Source organism: Euprymna scolopes, chromosome 17 (genome assembly GCF_053919585.1).
Source record: "Euprymna scolopes isolate OS-2025 chromosome 17, ASM5391958v1, whole genome shotgun sequence".
Lineage (NCBI taxonomy): Eukaryota > Metazoa > Mollusca > Cephalopoda > Sepiida > Sepiolidae > Euprymna > Euprymna scolopes.
Window position 1 is genome coordinate 55,007,650 of NC_136498.1, and position 20,711 is coordinate 55,028,360.

Genomic DNA, 20,711 nt, shown 5'->3' on the forward strand with positions numbered 1-20,711 from the left:
ATCCTATTCGAAATCACCGGAATTCCATCACCTAAAACAACACTTGTGTATATTTTTCTTCTCTAAAAAATACATTTTAACATTTCATAAAACAGTTTATATCGATTTACATACAATGAACACCATTTTTCCACATCAGAAACAAATTCCTAAAAAGAAAAAACCGTACAATTAGAGAAAAAAAATCACATGTGCAGAACCTGCTCATTGTTTCTTCACAAAAAAATAAACATTGTTTTTCCTAAAAGTACACTGAACAGTTTAAAAATTGCACACTTTAAGTTTCTGTAATTGTGTAGCATTCTAACTCATAAGAACATTTTTGAATGACGTGTTTCTTTTTTAATTAACAGGTTTATTCTACCACACACTGTAACTAAAATTAATATGATCTATTCTTTTTATTTCTTGTTTTCCTTATGTGTTACAGATTGGCTGTATTAATATTTTTCTTTCTTCTGTGTTTTCAATTTTCATATTCAAAATAAACAATTCGCTATGTGTATGTCGATCAGGCTATCGTTTTTTTTTTTCAATTCTTCTTAATTTAGAATATAAATCTATCTATATATCAGTGTAATGTGTCTATTTCTGTACTTTTTTGCGTTGTGTTTATATATTTTTTCACTACGGTAACCTCCAGGTTCGATTTTTTTCTTTCATTTCTTTATCTTTTTACCTCTATGTCTAGTGTACAATATTTTTTTCCTTGTGTCTATATTTTTTCATTATGGTAATCTACAAGTTCGATTTTTTCCCTTTAATTTTCTTTATCTTTTAATATTTATGTTCAATGTACAATTTTTTTCGTTGTGTCTATATTTTCCACTATGGTTACCTCCAGGTGAGATTTTTTTTCTCTTTGCACCCATGTACGCGTGGACTGGTCAACGAGCACCAAATTTTGTATTTGCTGTGTTGTTGGATCATAAAGTGGATCGTGTGTGATATCTAATAAGGGTTTACGTTTTGTGGTAGTCTAGTAGTAAGTCTATTAAATGATATGTTCATATACCGTTGTTTGTTTGTGTGTGTGTGTGTGTGTGGGTGTGTGTGTGTGGTACATGTATTTTAGAACATATCTTCTGTGTCGTGGATGTTGGTCTACTTGGATTCATCTCCTGTCTTGGAGGGAGACTGGTACTTGTTTTGACGAAGATTCAATCACTCCAAAACGATGAATTGGTTTTATAGTTTATTTCATTTTCAAGATCGCTCGCAGAAGGATAGAAAGTGAATCTCTGTCTTGCGTGGTTTCTCTTGGTCTTATTTCTACACACCTCCGCCCCCCGTTAAGGGGAGGACGACTGTTATCCGTCCGTCGCCTTCGAAGTCCAAACCAAACCCCCTTGATCCAGCTAACCTTATCACGTGACTCACACGCACTCCGATCAGCTGATCCTGACTTCCGATCATCGTGTCTACAATATAATTTACCACCTCCCTCACTCTCTCTCAATCCATTCTCTAACATTAGTTGAATATGTTTACATAAATTAACAACGTTAAATAAACAAACTAACCTTGGACAGGCAGATGTGGAAAAGTCACACGTTAGAGATGGGTGTGCTTTTTGAATAATGACTTAACTGAACTGAGGTCAGGAGGTTGGCAAGTTTAGTCAGTGGAGGGCAGTTGGAGTTTTGTCACGAGAGTGAATAGAGGGACTTCATGCGATGAAGCGCGGTAGTGAGGAATAAGCTAATAGACGAAATGCAGACTGTGTATCCCCTTGTATACAACTGAAATAAACTTATATTTTAAAAATATAAAGTGTTGTTCTGTGGTTTCACAAAATTAGGAAAACAGAGGTTTTAATTGGTGATCATGCTGGTCATTTTACATTTCATACGGAGCTCAGCAGTGAAGATAGAAGAACTCTTGAAGAAAGAAACGTATGAAGCATATAGTATTCTTCTTATAATAAAATGATACATTTATGTAAATATAAACTGTAATATAAGCGCGTGTGATAACTCTTAAACCCCATTATAAAACATTATTTTATACTAGCAATTAGTATATAACACAAAATGTCTTAATATATAAAACAATCACTACTATGTAACACAAACATTTCTTAATATATAATAAATAGCATTGCTATATAATACAAACATTGTTTATTATCAATCATTATCTCAAAATTTACAATACATAATTCCAAAAGTTTTTAGCATTATTTAAAGAAGAGCAAATATCAAATGAAAATAAATTGCAAACCACACACATGCAGATACAAAATCACACGGGCATATTTACATTAATACTGTATAATTTAAAATCAGGACGCTATTTATGTCAATCAAAAATTATGTTTATTTGTTATTATATAATATAAGCGTGTTCTAAATTCAATTCAAGATGCTTTTATTTTCGACACCTTTTTCAATCTTATAGTTTTTATGTTTATGAATACAAGAACGTAAAGATTTCTACGTGCAATTAACAGCGATCAAGAGCTCGATAACACACAATCAAGACAGAGATTTTTTTTACTTACGAGGATAAAAGAGACAAACAAAATCAAGAACTCTTTTCTCGGGCGAGCAATTTCTATATGCGAAATTAATAAGAAAAAAAAGGGAACTTCTTTTTCGTATATAAATGTGTGTTCTAAAGCTATTTATCTGTTTATTCTTTAATGTTCCAATTTAATATACTTTTATTGGCCGACACGTTTTTATTACATTTCATATATATTTTAAACGTACTTTATACGTATGTCAATTTTAAAATTCAAATCCATCCAACGCTTCTAACACGAAAAACACTACTCTGAATTTCAAATCACGTTGCCAAACACATTTACGTAGCATTCCAAAAAGAACACCGCAGATAATAGCACGGAGACTTTTCTTTATTTTTTTCTATTTAACATCATAGCGAGGAAAGAAGAAAAGAAAAAAAAATATAAAATTCTACCGAAAGTGTAAAGCTCTGAAATATATAAATTGTAAACGAGTAAATACTTATAATTTTAATAATATTACGTTGGTATTCTGCTTTCAAACGTATTTAACACGTATTCTAAATTTAAAATTCAAATTCGAAATTCAATAACCGCTTTAAACACGGAAAGATCTTCTCAGATGATATATATATATATATATATATATATATATGTGTGTGTGTATTCAATTTTATATGTATTTAAAACGTATTCCATACGCATTTCATTTTTAAAATTCAAATCCAGTTAACGGTACTAATACGAAAAATACTACTCTGACTTTCAAATCGCGTTGCCAAACGTATTCTCCCGGTTTTTGAAAGAAAACACCCCAGAATGCTCCATTTACTTTTTTTCTATTTTACATCATACCAAGGAAAAAAAGAAAGGACAACATATAAAATTATAACGAAGGAGTACAACTCCGAAATATATAAATTTTAAACAATTAAATACTTTTTATTTTTATAATATTACGTTGTGATTCGGCTTTCAAACGGATTTCACACGTATTTAATATTTAAAATTCAAATTCAATAAACGCTTTAAACACGGAGAAATCCACCCTGCCTATATATATCTATATATATCTATCTCTCTCTCTCTCTCTCTCTCTCTCTCTCTCTATATATATATATATATATATATATATATATGTGTGTGTGTGTGTGTGTGTGTGTTTGTGTGCGCCTGCGCAAGTGTGTGTGTGTACAAGTGTGTGTGTGTGCAAGTGTGCGTGTGTATGTGTGCGTGCGCGGTACACTAGTCGTGAACATTTGATATTTTGGTTCATTTATCTACATAATCATTGATTTTTGTTTCCTTTAGTTATTACGATTGCAAGAAGAAACAGAAAAGTTTTAATTAATGAATCTCAGATACGCTTAAAATGCGGGGACAGCAGCTGTGAATTGTAAATGTTTACCTGAGAGACTTGGGATTTCAATGTACATTTACACAATTAATTAATTCTAGCTATCGCAAAGAAAAGTCTCAAGTAAAGGATGTTGGACAAAGTAGCGAGAATAACTATGCAAATCCTTAATGAGGAGACATCTGTAATGCCAAGGACACTTTATTCGAAACTAGCAGGCCGACTGGCGTTGCCCGGTCGTAAAATATGCATGAATATTATATTTTAAATAATGCAGAATTTTTATTTAATGTGCACGGGAATACAATACCTAATAAACATAACAATAAATGCATAAAAAAAACTGATGTAAAAAAACGGAAACAAACTGAGACATGTGTAGCGAGTATTATGTTTCTTTTTCTATTAATTTAGAAATTTATGCAGAAATAATTTATGTAGTAAAACAATACACGAGCTGAGATCGAAAGCAAAACCTAAAGAGAATGAATCAAGTACGATAACCATTAAACCAGTTTGACACATCTATAAATAGTGTTTCATAAACCTACTCATACTTTATATAAATAAGCTGTCATGTTTTTCGACCGCGCACCCTAATTCCTGTAACGTTACACATAAAAATCCTATGACGTCAACGTATGATTTTTTTTTTTAATTTGGACCCGATAACAGCTTCTTTTCCGAATGAAATCATCCTGAAATCTCTGCCACATGATCCACTTTACCAAATTTTAAGTCTGTACATCGAAAATTCGTTGAGTGTATAGGTTGAGAAATGTTCTCATACACAGATTCTCACTTTTATTGATATATAAAAGCATTAGTATTATGAAACAGTTGAGCTGTGCTAAGCTGGTATTGTTATTACTAGATAAATTTTATTATGTAAGTGCTGCCACAGTACGTTTGTAAAAGGTGGAACTATAAAATTATCGCTCTAGAAAAGACGACATGATTCGATTTCCGTTTTGTTGCAGATAATCGACTAGATGCCCAGTTTTGCACAAATCCCAAGAGCGATAGGAACCTTTTATTATGTCTGACAGTGACACAATGTTCAACGAGCGAGATGGGAGATGCGTCTCTGTGCAACTCATGCTCACTAACGATCCAAGTTATGAAAACAGGGCTAATACTAGCACCCTGAAAATGCATTACTAGATTGGCACGAATAACAGAGCCGTGCCCCTCGTGAGGAAAACAATGTTTCCAACCAAAGTTATTGTCGATGAAATACCTTGGGTATGGCAGCACGCATGTGCGCCGGCCGACAAGTCTAAAGAGATCCATGATTAACTTCAGAAGGAGTGCTACTACACTGTACCCCACTCTCAACTGTCCCCTCCTATCCGATTTTACCCGGTAGACTACTTTGTTTGAGTATACGTTGAGAACATCACCAATACGACATCGTAGAATACGGATGCCAACCTGATTGCCGGCATCCGCCGAGCTCTACCTGGCGCTTGAGTAAAAGGCATGCTCCCAGTTCTTGACCAGTATCGAGACGGTGATTGAGGCTGACGGTGGCTACATTAAATAGATATAAATTCTACTACGTAATCAAGTACCCTTATTTGATTTTTTTTTCGATAACGGTTTTTAAATAAAGCTGTACTGTTGATTTTGAGGGCGGCATATTTATCATGCAAGTGAGATTAATCTAAGAAACTGACATAAATGGTCAGTTTCTTAGATTAATCTCACTTCTACCGTTTCATTGACAGTACAAAATGTATTTGCCTAATTTCATGGAAAATATTCTACTTAGTAGCTTAATAAATCATCCCGATTATATTAACCACTTATTTATCATATTCTATAGATCCCAAGATTAATTTGTTGGTATTGCTTTCACCGATATTTGTTATTACCAGAATTCCTTCTAGAAAAACTTCACATCTTACGGAACGGACCACATGAAGGTTTCCAACATCCTTAGTGAAAGTAATTTTTGGTGGAACGAACTTGATTCTAACTTGGGACAATCAGATAGTAAGTCCGCGTTTTTAACTACTTGCGTACTTAAAGAATTTGAAAATAAAAAGAGAAATGAAATTTTTCAGCGGAACATTAGACACTCTAATTTGATGTGGATTATCGTTATTGTCTAACATTTTGTGGCTTATCAAAAAAGTTACATAGTTTAAAATATTTATGAAATCTTTCTTTGTAATTATTATATTAATGTCAATTTTTTTAAATTCATAAGGCACATACGTGGTTAAAATCTTTTGAATTTGTGTAAGGTGACAGCTCAAATACTGAGATCCTTACAACTAGTGTGTTGATAATGCGTAATCCTCCTTTGTTTATCAACTAATCATATTTTTGTGTGTACAGGCAAACTCCGGAAACACTAAAACTTTTTAATAGGATTATTCTGCCATAAATTAGTAGCCCAAAGAAAGGACATGCCAATCTAAGCATAATAGTATCTTTACTCCTTCCTATAAACGGGGTTTTCAGCTTCGGTCTCCGTTTATTCAATTAAGCTTAAATAGCCAGACGGTTAAGCACGGACTTCTAAACTGAATATATCGCAGCGAACAGGATTGTAGCATATCCCCTGTAATCTTTTATGACTTGATAGGTATTAATTCCACTATGACGGTTATTTGTGTGAGAGACAAATGTCATTGTATAAGAGGTTCATGAAAAATAGAATAATTGGTAATTGCCAAGATCGAATCTTCAGAAAAAGCAACTCTTGGTTATGTTATTAAAAAAAAAAAAACTACATACTGAATAGCAGCCGAGGACATTTCGAATTTTTTCTTTCTGTTAATGACAATTCTGTTTTGTTTCGCAGTGTATCATATAAGCAACGTTCACTTTGCATGGATATATTGGAAGGGAATTATATTAATGCGACCTAACTGACCAACGTTGTCTAGTTATAAAACATATTTATAAATGATATTTTAATTAATCCAAGTTTCGTGTTTTATTGTTTTAGACCAAATTCTTTATAGATTATTTAATTGTACCCAATATATAGTAGTGATCTAAATATTTATATATATATGACTTGGGCGCAATCAGAATCGACGCAGAAACCTTAAGCCTTCTAGCGTTATTTACAACTGTCTAAGCTAACGTTATTTGCTTTTCAACGCTTTCCAAATTAATTAATTTAAATGTGGAAACAGATATTTGCGCATGCGTTACCGAAACACACATACCTGACAGGTTCTTATTTTTCAATTATAATCTATAAGCACAGTTTAATGATTTGCTAAAAACCAAATCGAATTTGTTCTTCATATTCCAAATCTAGAGACAAAAATGACAGAGTAGGTTGGTTCCATACATACATAAATCACACATACAAAAAAGTAAGACCCACATATTGGTGTGTATTTAGCGATAATTAATTTTTTTACGCCTCTCCAAAAATGTTCAAATATTTTAAGACCAGTAACGCACCTAATTTGATCAATAGATTAAATAAATTAATAAACATTAAAAGTAAAATCGGGACTGCCCAGGCAAATCAGACCTTAAATTCATGCTTGAGCAACAAAAATTATCTCGCTTTTATTTTCTTTGAAATTAAGCGTGCCAAGTTACATACCGGACAAAAAAGTGGGTGCTACTGCAGAGAGTGATCCGCGCTATTTTTTAAACCGTATTTCCAAGTTTAATTAAAATTTTATTACATATTTTTTTATTCAATTGTAAGGTTTAAGTATAGAATAGTTACAGAACACCCTCCCCTCCCCATGTTAAGAATGGCTTTTTAAATAATAACGTTATTATTTACATCCGGATCAGTCTCTGCACTAGTACCAAAAATGAAAGTGATTTTATCTCTATTTTTTTGTCAACGCTTTCTGATAATCTGGCACGTCTAAACAAAAAATATCATGAAATGTGGAATGATTCGGTTGACACTTTGTATTTTTTCGACAAAATAAGATTTTACAGATATGTTGCAGTAATTCACGAACATAGCCTTTCTCGGTTAATTTAAAAAAACAAAAACAAAAAAAAACAAAAGAATTTGCCACGTTTGATTTTCAAAAAATATGGTTGCTCGACGAACCCGACTGTTATTCAGAACGTCCTAAATCTATCTTCCACGCAGATTTCTTAGCTTGAACTTCATATTCTTTCTCACGGCTTGACCTTCTGCATGCCTCCCATACTCCACAATGCATCAAGAGAGATATGATGAATTCGAAGTCTTTTTTACCCAATTAGAAAGACTTTCCGCCGTTTCCGACTCATGGTCAGTGATCTTAAGGCGTAGTTAAATGACATCGCGCATTCATAAGTAAGCACGCCTATTTCGTTTTGCGAATCGAAATGACGAAGTTTACATTATCGTACAATCAAAGTACTTCGCCATAATAAATCTTTCGTCATCAGAAAACTCGGAAAAGGCTCTAGCGTAGTAATAATGAATCGTCAGGATTATGTCAATAAAATGATGACTATACTGGGGGACACCTCGAAATTTGTTAAATAAGGTATGGTAGATACACATGATTCTACTATATTTATCAAGGCCAAGTTCCAAAAGCGACTTGTGAAATGGGTTTTTTCACTTGCCTCCCATTGTTAGATACTATTAATATTTGTGCTGACGCCCTATATCGGAATCAACTACTAACCCCACCCCCAATCCATAAAATATTTTTGTAGAATTGATGAAATTCGCCACTATGTCGGTTGAATTCAGTTTCATTGATATTATGTACAAACAGACAGATGGTGTGGTCAAGGGTTCCCCATTAGGACAAGCGTTGGCTAATATCTTTGTGAGTTTTCAGGAACAGGGTATATTGCCTGGTGTATTTAAACTAGACATTTAATTTCGTTATGTCGATGCCACGTTTTTGTTTATTTGACAAGGAGTCGAAGGCGGATGCTATTTTTTGTGTTCCTCAATAACTTTTATCCAGCCTTAAGTTGACGGTAGACAAAGAAACACATTCTACTCTTCCGTTTTTAGATGATCTTGAATCCTCATGTTTTCTTACATATATTTGTCGTAAACCAATATTTTCCGGTCTCTATATGAGTTGGGACTCTTTTTGCCCTAGAAATCAAAAAATTAGTTTAATTATAATTTTAGCGCATAGGGCCTTAATAGTTAATCGGGATGACGAGCTTAAATTCATTACGAAGACCCTTTGCAACTATGGCTCCCCCTTACACATTGTTGAATCTAATATAAATGAAAAAGTTCGAATTCTTACAAATCTAAAAAATATATCCAATATATGCCCTGTGTACCTTCATTTTCCTTGGCTTTTTACAATCAATGATTGATTTACTAACCAAATGTTTGTGTTTGTACAACGGTGTTATTTTGCATCGAATCCACCCGTTGTTTTTCAACCAAACCTATGTTGTCGCCCATTTGCAAAGATGCTCTCCCCCTCACTATAAACAAGATAAAAGATTCAGTATGCAAATTTTCACCTGTGGATGCTCTGAGTAATACGTATGGTTCTTCGATTTGGAGCACCTCATAAATAACCATGCTTGTGCCACGAGTGTCTTCATTTTAAAATTCTAGAAACTAGTTTTATTTAGTCTTGAAGCCTTCTCTTTGCAACAAAAAAGTGCGTATATCCTTGTATAGAAAAGTTTGGGGAGCATTCATCAATCAGTAGACGTAAATCAATTTCTCCATATATTTAAATGTCTATATATTTTTTAATATAACAGAGATGTTACCTTAGCCAATCAAAAGGACATATCGTTTACAACCTCTCGCCTCTTACCACATAGACGGCTAAATATTGGGCAGGTGCGCTTACAGCTAGTTCTGTCATATGAAGCTAAACCCAATAACTATCTCACAAAGTGTGCCTGAACAGTCTTTCACCGCACATATGACTTCGATTTCAGTAAACTTTACTGTTCTGAATCTAGTTTGCCAGTTATGATTTCAGGTTTCGTATGAGATTGTTGCTAACTACATACGAGGGTCAATCCCAAAGAAAATGCTCCTATATTACTCAAAAAGTCGAAGAGCTTGAGAACGGGAGTAATACAGGAAAACAGTCCAACTCTAGAATTTATTTTCCTACATTGTCACCATCATTAGCATTGCAATTGTGCCGCGACGGACGATGTGTGTTCATTGGCGTCAGTAGCACTCTTTGTCATACGACGCCTCTAAAGCAAATTTCTATTTTTAACTCAGAGAGTTGAAGTGCTCCAAAACAGCAGTGGTACCATTAAAATGAGGGAACTTTTGTGTGCCACAATTCTCATTGAATATTTTACATGGATTAAATGAAACGTATCCGTTTCTAACGCACGTCTATGACAAGAGGTATGTGATTAAAGTCTTACATCGATAATATTTGCAACAGAGAGATGAGACTTTCAGGTCATGTAGACATATGCTCATTTATTATAACAATAGAATTTATAATCCTCGCTGGTCAATTTCGGCAGAAAAAAATAGATTGACATGATTTTTTAACGTCCCTCATATTTATATATTTCTCTTGATTCTCTGTCTTCCATCTATAAAACTTAATTTATGTTCGCATCGATATCATTCTTTTTGATATTGCATTTCGTCTTTACCCATTACACTTTTCCATAGCCATTGACTGAGTATAAAAATAACAAGCAAGGATCAACGTATTACGTGTGTCGACGAACGTAAACTTTCTTACCTAGACTTTGCAAGCGATATTGCTGCACTAGTCATGAATATGACTGATCTACAAAGTATTGTCAACACAATTCAATCTAAAAGCAGGAGCATTATTCTTAATATCAAGTATAATAAAACTCAAAACATTCTCTCTGCCACATATAAGCCACATACTAACGTTTTTATTGACCAGAAATAAATAAGTAATAGTTTACACTTTCACCTACTAATGAAACTCCATAGACAGAGGAAACAGGAACTTTCTTCTCAACCTAATATATTATGTAAAATGTAGTGATTTTCATAGTTTAGCGTTCCTCAGATCAATAAAGATCTGCAACATATTATCCATGCATATGGAAGTGAAATTTACCACCTTCAAAAAAGTCGAGAGATAAAACTTAGATGCGTTTAATTTCAAAGTACATCAGATAGTTTCTAGAAATCAAATATGGCTATCGAATCACCAACCTGGAGGCTAGAGACCGGAGTAACCAACAATTAATATCATCAATAATCTGCAAACAACGTATAATCAAGGCATAATAACGTTGGCACATTTCTCGATAGATCACCGAGGTTAAGCAACGTTGGATTTGCTTAGTACCAGATGTGTGATCAATTTAAGAATTCTAGCTGCTGTATGTAGAGAGGCGACACATCGTTGCGAAAACCTAAGTTCGTCATCTACCCTGACGAGGAACCACTTCTTTATTCCATACTCCCATATAACTTGCTCCTATGGAGGAAGCCGGTTAAACACGCATAGGGGTAGTGCCGTTTATGTTCCAAACGACCTATAGTATGGCTCGGACACACACAAAGATTGAACTCAGAGAGAATTGCAAACGAAGTGCACCAATGGTAAAGGGAAGAGCGAAAGACCATACATGATCTGGAAACAGACAACCGAGAGGGAATTTATTGCTACAATAAGCTAAAAGGACGCTGTAAACCTGGCTTCAAATTGAAGACATTGGTATACTTTGACTACTCTATTTGTCACAGGATGCAGCAGTTTCTAAGTCTAAGTATGTAATTTGTTCTGCATCGAAAAAAAAATGAGGAACTGCCGATATAATGCAAATCAACTAAAAATAAACATCCTTCCGTCTTGTTACAGAACAAAGGCTTTAAACAAGGCTGTCCTGGTGTAATCCAATCTATTACTTGAATAAATAGACCTAGGAGGTACTTTCAGTAAATTTCCATATTTTTTCTTCGGTAAGGTTCTAGACATTTTTTTCCTATGGCACTATTATTTATAGTACTCACATGAAGATATAATCCCCTTTTCAAGTAATCTTCTGTGGATGCAATGCACATATACCTGTTTTATAACTTCTGGAACGCCACCAAGGAAATTTTCTTGTGTGAGCGTCCCAATGATCCTCATCACAGCCTCTTATAACGACAGAGCGTAAGGTTTTACTTGAGCTAGGAGAATACGTAAAACTTACAGGAACCAAGATCTTCAGATTATCGTTAATAGATGTGTGCACTGCCCCTAGTCTAACATAAGACAGTGAAGTCATGGTCTCTTTAGACACACAACACATAATTTATATTTGCCTATTAAACTCTGACTTGCTTACAAAAGCAAACCTCTTAGAATTTCTCACATAACTCCTGCCTTCTTTAAATATGTTATAGCACACAAAAACCGATAATCGATCATGCAAGATAATAAAAAAGATACATGTTATATACGGCATAATCACGTTGACAAACCGGACAGATCACGGAAGTTAAGCAACGATGATCCGTACTAGTACCTCATGGGTGACCATTTGTGAATTCTAGGCGCTGTATGTGCTTTCCGCTTATTTGACATTGTTTCCAGTCGTCCTGAACCTTCTCTTGTACACTAGTATTTAACTAAGTCAACTCAGCAGGGGTGTGGTTGGAGATTGCGCAACTGTTGGCACAAAAATTTCAGGCGCAAACACCCTTACAGCGGGTATCCATAGCCTGTTTTTTATATGCTTGTATATACAAGGGGCGTGCAATAAGTAATGTCCCTGCCCAAATTCCCATAGCAATAGAGCAACGAAACTTGTCACAGTTATTAGTTTTTCTCTACATAGGAACCTCCCATCGTTTGATGCAACTCTGAAGACGGTTTTAATAGAACAACCTAAGTTGGTCCTCCAACAACGACGTGACTTCAGAAATAAAGGCTGCATCATCTGGGAAACGCTTTCCTTTCAAAAACAACTTCATAGCTAGGAAGAGGTTAAAGTCAGAGGGTGCAAGGTAAGGAGAGTAAGGAGGACTCCTCATACGCCTGAGGAGCCCTAGAGTGGATGAAATGCCGGATATTCAGTGTAGCTTAATCGCACTATATATTTTCTAAATTACTTACTTACTATGCACATATATATATATATATATGTATATATGTATATATAGATGTATCTCTCTATATATATATGTGTGTATATATATATGTATATATATATGTATTATATGTATATTTTTATCCATGTACATATATATGTATCTACGTATATATGTAGATATATGTATATATACATGTGTGTATATGTATGTATATATACACGTGTATGTTAATATATATACATATACATGTATATATACATGTATATGTAAATATATACGTATACACATATATGAATATATATATATACATATTAACGTATATGTATATATATACATGTATATGTAAATATATATACATCTATATGCATATATATACATGCATTTGTAAATATATATGCATGTATATGCATACATCCATGTACTTGTAAATATATATATATATATATATATATATATATATACATGTATATCCAAACATATATACATACGTGTATATGTATGCATACACATATTCATACAGATATACGTACGTAAATAATTATATATATATATATATTTATTTATTTATTTTATATTTCTTCTTATTTCATTTGGTTGTGCTTCAAAAACTCCTGCTGATAATTCAATTCTCAAAAAAATAACTTGTAAATTTCAGTTGCCATCTATTTTGCTTAAAATTTTTTAGAGTATTTAACGTTATCTTGTTTGGGTCATTTTGACATTGTTTTTTCTATTTTTAAATTATTCCAATCACAATTCCACTTTTTTCTCTTCCCTTCTTTTTTATCCTCCCTTCTTTTTCGTTCTTCTTGACTCATTTTTATGAATTCAAATCTTGCCTCGACAGACGAGCTGTATATTTGATCCATTTCTTTTTTACGCACATTTTATCTTTCTTTTAATAATATATTGGGATTCTTTCCAATTTCCTTGTACCTATTTGTTAATTATTTCACGGATTTCTGCCTTTTGGATTACTTTGGATGATCTTCCAATCACGCGGTTTCCTTGGTTTTTAATTGTGCGAATGGAAATTTAACTAACTTTCTTGGATTTTGCATCTTTGGATTTTACCGTCATTGGGAATTGTACCCTTCGCCAGACTATCCATCCACGTAGAAATCACTTCCTTATTCACCGTATTCCCGCTGCTTAACTTTTGGATCTATGACTTTCGTGTAGTTTCATAAAATTCTTTTGCAAGCAAAACCCTACTCTCTGATTAGAAGGAAAATATTTCTTCGAAACTCCTCGGATTGACGATTATCCATTTATTAGTATTTCCTTTTTAAAATTTAATATGTTTTTAACTCTTTTTCAAAGTGTTTTTTAACATGTTTTATTAACTACTTGTTCTCATAACTTTACATCCTATTAGGTTTTATCGAGCTTCTACATCTGGTTGAGATTAGTTTATAAATATTAATTCTGTAATATTTATAATTTACTTAAGTTTTGACATCTGTGATCATTTTTGTAAACTTAACTGTAATTCTTATTATATATATATATATATGTGTGTATGTGTGTGTGTGGGGGGAGTGTACTAGCTCTCCCTTGCCAGCTTTTCTGTGGATCAGTTTTTTTTTAAACGGAACACACACACATGCAAAAAGAAAAATGTATGATTTATTTTATATTCATGTTTTCAATATTTATGGATACAAACAATTTTAGGTGTCCAATTTTCTGTGCAAATGCAGTGATTGTCTCATAATCCGACTGCATAAGACGCAACATATACTTGTCTATAAAAGAAGCAATCAGAGTGTCGATGTAAGTCACACAACTGGGATATTTAAATTAAAATGGTATATCCGTTTAATTCATTCAATGCCATTCCCCTGCCCGTTCAACCTTAGATTGACAGATGGGAAAACACGAGGGGGTTCTTTTACTATAAGCGTATGTTATGGCTTGCAATAAGCCACAAAGAAAACAGAACGACGGAATAGAGTTAAAACAATATATTACTGGAACAACAACATAAAAAGATTACAACTGAAAAGAGTAGTAAATGTCATCGAGCAGGCGTGGGTCGCTTTGGTGTTTAATTCACACCTGAGATCAAAACGTCTATGGTTTATGAAATGGATAGATCAATCTATTTGGAGGGTGATTCTCCCACAACACCCCTCCCAAGCTGATTTTCGGGGTTGTGAAAATCAGTATTTCTTCTTTGTGCGCTTCCTCTTTCTGCCGAAGTGTCTCGGTTCTGATATCCCTTCTGGAGGGTCTATGTCAAAACACTCATACACAGTTTCACTCGCCTCTCTGCGGTCCTGCTGTTGTTCTTCTTGATCCTCGTAGACGCGTTTCCTGATTTGGTTCAGGTGCCTCTTATGTTGGAACTTTCGGCCCTGAATTATGTATGTAACATGGCCGATTATTCGTAAGATCGTGCCCTGTTCCTAAAAAGAAACCTTATTTCTAAAATGTATAAAATACACGTTATCTCCACTGTTAAGCCGTTTCGTTGGCGTTGTAGAGGTTCTGTTCTGTACTATGTGTTTGGGTACCAGTTTATCAAATACGAATTTTATTTTCCGTCCAAGCATGATTTCTGCTGGGAATCCCGCATCTGGTTTGTTCGGATTTCTCGTGATTCTGTAAACCTGCAGAAATTGCTGAAGGTGTACCGGACGCCTTTTTTAATGCCCTTTGAAGCGTATCGACAAAGCGTTCAGCCTAGCCGTTGCTTCTGGCATGGTACTGGGGTGTCGTAATATGCTTGACTTGATGCGTCTCGCAGAATTCTCTGAACTCTGTTGAGGTGAACTGTGTAGCGTTATCGCTAACCAAACCGTCTACAACCCCAAACCGAGCACACAATTCCAATCAACAATTTGTCGTTGTTGCCGTGGCCGGTTTTTGCATCTTAGTACCTCTGACCATTTATTGTAAGAGTCAACTACTATCAGGTAGTAAAAATCCTCCACAGGTCCCGCGTAATCGATGTGGATCCTGGACCATGATTTTTCAACCTTAGACCAATATTTATATGTTATCGGTGTGCCGTTGCATCTGTTTACCATGTCGGTAATATCTTGGTCCATAGCTGGCCAATAAACCACACTTCTCATTAGGCTCTTCATTCTATTTATTCCTTGATATCCCATGTGAAAATCCTTGAGAATTCTGTTTTGAAGGGTTTAGGGGATGGCAACCCATTAACCGTATAACAGTACTTGAAAACTTTTTGAACTGGTGTCACCCAGTGCTAATTTCTGTGTTGTGGTTGGTTTGAATAAAATTGTCATTTAGGGATTATGACTTTATTTCCTGAGGTGTGACCGGCAGTTCGCATATTATTTCGTTTATCATGGTGTTTACATCACTATTAATACGTAGTGCCGCGATTACTGAATCTCCTAGAGGCGCAATTTCGGCAGGAATCAGTCTCGATAGACCGTTTGCATCGGCTAGTTGTTTTGAGGGCAGAAATTGAATTTTAAAATTATAGTAATTGTCTGTATTTTTGAGATGAGGTGTTTTCATTGATTGAGATTGTCGGACTGACTTCCTCATCTTGGTTGTTATTGCCACGAAGGCCGGAGGGCAAAACGGCCGAAACGTTGTGACAATCACAACCAAGATGAGGAAGTCAGTCCGACAATCTCAATCAATGTAAAATTATAGTTCAGCTGAAGTGTTCCTCATCTTAATAGTCGGTTCGGAGTGAATGTTGGAAGTCCTTTCTTGATCCAAAAATTGATATCAACGGCTTATGGTCGGTTTTTAGAAAAAATGTCTTCCGTACAAAAACAAGTGGAATTTTGAAACTGCAAATATGATTCCTAGGGCCTCTTTCCTGATCTGAGAAAAATTCTTTTCCGCTGGAAAGAGAGAAAAAGCAATAGGCTGTTTCGAGCCATCCGGCATTCCATGTAGATGCACGCCTCGACGCCATATTGAGTAGCGTCGCTAGCTACTATTATGTCCAACTGCGGGTTGAAATGCGCTAGGGGTTGTTTTGAAGTTAGAATTCTTTTTATTTCTTGGAAGGATATCTGACAATCTTCTGTCCACTCCCAAGCCTTATCCTTTTTCAGCAATTTATTAAGTGGTGCGCGCAATTTGTACATATTTATGGTGGACCACTGGTAATAATTTGCGAACCCAAAAAACATTGCAATTGAGTTATGTTTACTGGTGCCGGCATTTTTTTTCATAGCAGTCGTCCTATCTGGGTCTTGGCGTCTGCCATATTTATCCATTATTTGACTCATGTATTTAATTGATTGTAAAAAAGCTCGCATTTATCTGCTTTGATCTTAAATCCATAATCTTGTATTCGACTGAATACTTGTCTGATGTTTTTCATGTTCCTCCCTGCTTTTGCTCGCTATGATAATGTCACCAAGATATGCGATTGCGGTGTCCAAGCCAGACAGCATAGTATCCATTACTTGCTGGATACCAAACGCGAGTCTTTCGTATCTGTACAAACCTCGATGGGTGTTAATACAGAGGAGGTTAGCGCTTTTGTCGTTTACCGGAATCTGTAGGTAAGCGTCGCTTAGGTCAATCTAAGAAAAACACTTGCCGCCATTTAATTTCGCGAACACATTTTCTGGACTAGGTAATGGATAGTGAAAATCTTCTAAGGACCCGTTGAGTCCGGTCGCGAAGTCGGCGCAAACGCGAATTTCCCCGGACCTTTTCTTTACGTAAACTGCCGGAGCAGCCCACTCACTATATTCAATTTTAGCCAGTATAGTGATGCTTTATAATCCGTCTAGTTCCTGATTAATTTTGTTCAGGAAAGCGAACGGAATATTACGTTTCGTTATAAAAAACGGTTGTGTGGCAGGATTCAACTTCAAATCTCAGGCCATTTTTGTACATCTCCCCAGGCCAGGAGTAAATACGTCCGTGGATTCTTTTTTAAAACAAGTTATAATATTCTCCGTTTCTCCTGAGCAGGTATCTATTTTCTTGCAGAATGTGGATATAGGAAGATCCTAGAGACAAACCTCCTCCATGCTGTCAGAAACGAACAGGTGCTCACTATCTTTTAGCACATACAATCTTAATTTTTTTTGTTTACCCCCATAAAGTGGCGCTTGTAATTAATTCACCTTCAAAATGAATTTTTGTGCGATTAATGACCATCGCCGTTTCGTAACATTTTCCACGTTTTGAAATTTATTATTTAAAGATCCGATCCACTGTCTAATTGGAATTTACTAGCCTTGCCGAAAATGTTAACCGTTACATATTTGCGTAGATGTCCATCTAGTCCTTAGTTCTGGCTTGACGTACACGGCTTCTATTCTGAGTTTTCCTACAGTGCGAAAATTTATGACCGGTCTTATTGGATATATGGCATTTTTTTGTAAAAATCGGCTATCACTTACCCAATGGCAACCCATCTGAAACAAGCGCTTGGTGGTTTATGTTTTCTGAGTTTCGGTGGTTAGTGTATGTATGCCATTTCGACGGTTTGTTCTTAGTTACATTTTCTTATATTCACGACACCTGCTTCGATATTCTCGGATCTCTTTTTATATTGTCTACTTTTTGAAAATCCTCAGTCAATTTTTGAAGTGTTAAGTTCGGTTCTTTTATAATTTTGTAAGGGTTCTGCGCCTGATTCCCGCATCTTTTCCCGAGGACAACCCTTGCGCAAACACAAGACATTTAAAATTTTCTGCTGTTAGTTCAGACAACTTAAAGTCATCACAGTGTCTGTTCACTACAGCTGCGTAGGTCGCAAAATGTTCATTATCGTCTTTTACCACATTCAAACATCCCCAACGTCAAGAGACTTTTCGGCGAGAAAAGTTCTGTTAAGCAATTTGCCGTCTCATTGAATGATAAATCTGCTGTTTTCTGAGGCAATATGTACTCCACGAATTTATCATGCTCAGCTGTTTCTAATTTTCGTAGTAGAAGTCTGGTTTTCTTTTGATCAGACCAGTTGCTGCAGTCAATATTTAAAAAAATCTTCATAACGCCGAACATACGCTGGGAATGATTTTTTTCTCTTCCTCGTATTTTTAATTGTCTATCGCGGTCCATAGTGTATTCTGAGAAAATGCTGAATTGCTTTCCGCCTCCGCATTATTCCTAACAATATCTGTAAGCAATTCCTCTGTTCGTAATTGACGTACGGCTAACTGTTTTTGAACTTCTAATTCACATCCGGCTAACTGTTTTTGAACTTCTTTTGCTATTCCTCGGTTCGTATTTGACATTCCGCTAACTGTTTTGCCATTCCTTTTGCTGTTCCTCGAATCGTATTTGACGTTGAGTCCAGTGTTTTTCGGATTGTAACTGACGCTTTGCGGCATCGATACGCAACTTGGTCAAATGTTCCAACGCTACTTTCAATTCGTCCATTTTTCTTTGTCAGCATTAGAAATTTCAAAACGTTCGCTGAATTTTACAAAACTGTTTCATTCGTTCTTATTTCTTTCTCCAGACAAAAAAAAAACGGGCAGAAAAAGCACAAACATATAAATGTGCCCGTCACAACCGTGTTTCCGACCGGTTGTCTGGCTTTCTTCGTCGGAGGGGCTTTGAGGTTCATGATGAGCCTCAGGTTCCGATGACGAGGAGCTTCCATAAGCCGGACTTGGTTGTGGTGCGTGGAGGTATTACGTATGTCCTTGACGTAGCAGTTGTCGGCGACGACAGCCTTGACTCTGCTTTTCAGGGAAAGGTTGTGAAATATGACTTTCCCCTATTTAATGCGGCCCTGCGAAACCTTCTTGTAGGTGTGGGTTCTGATTCACCGGTGAAGCATGTCCCTGTGATTTTCAAATATAGGGGACTGTTTCACCCCACGAGCGAATCTTTCCTTCGGACCCTGGGGCTTTCCGGTCGAGATCTCGGTGACCTTTCTGCTTTGGTGATGATCGGGACACTCAAGTGTTACGATACTTATATGCGTGGGACTTAGTTGCCCGATTATCAAGAGTGATTCCGGCCACATTGCAGGGGCCCGAAGGTTTTTACATTGCTGTCTGTCCGTATCAGTCTGGATGATGGACGCTCCCTAAACTAGGCGGAATGTCGAGCGGTAGCTTCTGGACTTGTCGGTTGCTGAGTGGTTTTGGCACCTTTTGTGCCCTTTTGGGTGCCTGTTGTCCCCTGGACGACCACCTCAGAAAACTAGTTGGACCTAGCCAAATGCCTCGTCATCTAATTAGTGACGCGCATGAACGGATCAACGAGATTCCCAATGGGATTGGAACGATCGGCGGGGAAAGAAGACCCTGTTGAGCTTGACTCTAGTCCGACTCTGTGAGGAGACACGGGAGGTGTAGCATAGGCGGGAGGCGTGCCTTCGTCGGCGTCGGCTGCGCCGCGGTCGGGGTCTTCCGCGGAACGGCGTTCGGGGCGTCGCGTGTCGAACGGTGGGGGGCGGTCACGGTCGGGCCGTCCGTCGGCGGGTTCGTCCCGTCGTCGTCGCCGGTCGTTTCCGTCTTCACTCCGTCCGGCTGCGCGTCTTTGTGCGCCTCACCCCGTCGGTCCTCCTTTCGGCCGTGGTCTGCTACGGCGTTGTTCGGCAACGCCAAACCTGAAATACCGCCACTTCCGTCGTTTCCTCGCTCACCCGGTGAAAAAGAGGACGGGTCGCTCCGCGGCCGTCTTGCTAGCGCCAAGGGCGCGGGCTCCCAAGATTCTGGATTCCGCGCTCGACCCTTAGCCGGGGACCGTGCCGGGCGGGGAGTTTCACCGGGGCGGTACGTCTGTCAAACGGTAACGCAGGTGTCCCAAGGCGAGCTCAACCAGGACGGAAAGAAAAAAAAATCAAGTGTATATCTTTTTCCATAGAAAAAAAAACAACTCCCGATTTTTGCAGCGAAAACCACAAGGGACGAATTCTTTTTCCAAAAGTATAAAACTGTACCTTTCTAACTCGTGACGAACATTTTCCTTTTTGCAAAAGTACAGCGCTA